Below are 3272 nucleotides of genomic sequence, written 5' to 3'. Positions count from 1 at the left end.
TCAGAGTGAAACCAATCATTAATCAGATTTAACATCCCACAGAGCCAGACAACACTAGACCATTAGCTACCCAAATCGTTTAAAAATGTGTGAAACATTTACCTCCATTTCTCACCACCAGCAGAGAGGACACCAAGAAACCAAATGTCACTTGCTTGTCTGTGAAATTTTCAGAGTGAATACTCCTAAACTCAGCCCATTCACAAGCACTCGAGAAGGGTTTGGGAAATTGCCTGATATCTATCAGGGTGAAAACAATCATTGATCAGATTTAACAGCACCTAAGTTGTATCTCAGTGCCTCTTTCTTCTTATGAAGTAATTGCAGTTGGATAGAAAAAAGTCATTAAATTTTTTATTGTTTTTAGCATTTATTTTAATGTCATCAAGAAGCTTACAAATCTTTGAACAGTAGTTTATGTGATCAGTTTTGTCTGCCAAAGTTAACACTTTATCGAATGAGTTAAGTTCCTGTCGTGCCTCCCAAAGGATTTCATCTTAATGGCAACCCTGGAAAAAAGATTATCTCGTTAGTTTTTGACACTTATGAGCACTGTAAGAATAACAAATTTCTAAGATTTCTGGCTGAGCAATGGATATCAGAGAAATAAATAGAAAGATTCGTGATGCTGTCATAAAATAAGGTAAATATTCTGAACAAATTACTAACTTATTGGACCGGCAAGTATCCATCCTTGTTACTAGGGGTCACAATAGACAGTCATCATGACTACCAAAAAAGTAAAAGCACCCTCTTTCTCATTTTTGACTATTTATGCAGCTTCTTAAAAATAGGGAGAACAAAGAGCATACATCAATTAAGTCATTGGAAACGACAGTTTTGAGAAAATGGAATTTTGATACCATTCGCCGCTCAATGCAACCCTATGGCGAGCAATCACCGAAGGACTCACACTAATGAATGAAATAAAACATTAATTGGTGAGGGAAGAAAATTGCTGATAAAATGGAGGTTGGAATGAAAAAAAATTCTGATGATATGCTTGGTTGCGCATATTTTACGAGCACAAGTCCCAAAATAGGCAAAGATAAGAAAACCCAATAAATGAAATCGGATGTGAGAAAACAGAAATGAAGCCAGATGTGAAAGATGCAAGAGTATGTGGATGTGGGGCATACATCCAAATTCGAGAGACATTAATTGGACAAAGGAAAAATGACGATTTTAAGTAATGTGAAAGGATAAATGTTTTGGGATCCTAAAACCTGAAAATCTGTGAATGAGAGGAATTTGATTTCTAATAGAAATAAGAAAGTGGATGGCAAGATGTCATTTGAGGATCACGATAGCGAAGAAAAAAATGTGAAGCCACAAATTTAAAATTTAAAAAATAGTAGCAAATTGATCACGATATGTATTTTGATGACATATTTAATTACTATTGACAATTCTTCAGGAGTAGCATTTAGTAATGAATGAGCACCAGTCATCATACGCAGGATCGAGATGATAATTATGCATTCCATTAATGGAATGTGGTTAGAACAGATTAAATACCCTTTAATACATAATATAACTTTATCAGTAAATAGCGCAAAGCCAACCACTAGCTAATGAACGGGATTACGAATACGGGATAAGAATAAGGAAATTTTATATAATTTTGATGATAATTTAATATGAATAGTATTTCCGAAGCTTTTTTTTACTTTGAGATACAAGAAATTGACGTAAACATAGCTGAAACAGTAGATTCTGATAGAGGGAGAGAGAGAGCGAATAATTCCAAGTCATTGAAATAAAGAAGTGTTTGACAAGGTTAGATGATTCACATTTGAGGATCCATATGATGAAGAAAAAAAGAAGCGAAGACTAAATAAAAAGCAAACAAATAACCTATACACCCGCCTTATAGAGTAGCAGCTTACTACACGGATTGCTTTCGCAGCTATTTTTCTGGAAAATATCGGTTAATAAATGGAAAATACATTAACACCTATCAATGCGATCAAATAAATAACCTTACCTTAATCACAACGGTACTTTTATGATGCTGGAAATATTTCTCGGCGTATAGTAATGATTCTAATCCATGATTTTGAACGACTAACATTTATTAAAATTCACAACTTTTAAAATCCTTCTCTTGCAAATAGAACAGTTAGCAACAAATGCAATAGGACATGGCCAATGTGACTATCGTTTTGACGATCAATGTAAAAATTAATCTTTGAATTCACGAAGGATAAGTTCATGAAGCTGCAATAATTAATTGAGACCAACAGATGACCATTTCCTAACTCAAACGTTTCACTGCTTTCTATTCGTACAATCCCTGATGCTAAATAGTTGATATTATAACTTTATTCGGTGCACATGTAACAATATAAGATCAAGCCCAGAAAGAATTTAACCCCAAAAAGTTTATGAGAAGAGAATGCATGTATCGATATGGCAGCAATTACCTCACGTTTAACTCCTCTAGTATAAAATTTTTAATTCAATTATTAGAAAATATTCACATTACTATGCTTAATTTTAATAGGGAAAAATAAATACTTACTCTTGAGTGCTTTGAAGGTTGATAATCCTTCCTTGGGATGGCATTCATCCACCTCCTTCTCAGTCCTTCCTTGGGAAACTGGAAAACACTCACTATCTCTCTCCCGTCGTAACTACAACTATATTGATGTACACAACACTTGCCTACTATACTGAAAACTTTTTAAACACAGCAAATCGATAACTTCACCACAATAAAGGCTTGAAAACTCAAATCGCTTGCTCACACTACAACAACAAGGATCGCAACTGACGCTACTCACATGTGCTCTGTCGCCTATGTGCCTAGGATTCCGGTTTTTTCGCCAGCCGCAATCCTGTGACGTCAGAGAAAAGAGAAAGTTCAGTGCGAAGGCCTTGAGTATTTAGGTGGTCATGGTAAGGCACGCTGCGAACGTGATATAGCTATGCACAGTATGCACTCGAGCCAATAACTGAAGCGCTGACGAGGGAAGACGACGTCATGTTGGTCGTCGGCGTGGGCATGCTAATGAAGTAAGAATAAAGCGTGATTGTTCCGGCATTAAAATTCTTCCTTTTTCTTTGCAAATTTCCTTATACTCCTTCGGCGGACTAGGACGACGAGAGAGCCGCGGCGACTTACAACTCTGTAATTTTTCCCAATCCAATGCAAATTTGATCCTGAGTGCTGCGACGTTGGTGAAATATATTGAGGCATTGTCGCCGTTAACCGATTCCGAGCTTAGCAATCAACGGTATTCCGGTCGTGTGGGCGCGCAAAGCGAGAA

The 3272-nt window shown here is 36.4% G+C and overlaps 1 long non-coding RNA gene across 1 annotated transcript; it reads right to left on the bottom strand.

Annotated features, from left to right (window-relative positions):
• Positions 1-350: 350 nt before the first annotated feature.
• LOC124156903 lies at positions 351-2890 on the bottom strand. The gene is made up of 2 exons (XR_006864425.1): positions 2525-2890; positions 351-509 (listed from the first exon to the last, which is right to left on the bottom strand). It is a non-coding gene; the product is annotated as an uncharacterized LOC124156903 (long non-coding RNA).
• Between the last annotated feature and the right edge of the window lie 382 nt (positions 2891-3272).

The sequence above is a fragment of the Ischnura elegans genome, chromosome 4 (genome assembly GCF_921293095.1).
Source record: "Ischnura elegans chromosome 4, ioIscEleg1.1, whole genome shotgun sequence".
In the NCBI taxonomy this organism is placed as follows: domain Eukaryota; kingdom Metazoa; phylum Arthropoda; class Insecta; order Odonata; family Coenagrionidae; genus Ischnura; species Ischnura elegans.
Note: the sequence above shows the minus strand (reverse complement) of the source record. Positions and strands in the feature narration are given on the sequence as shown.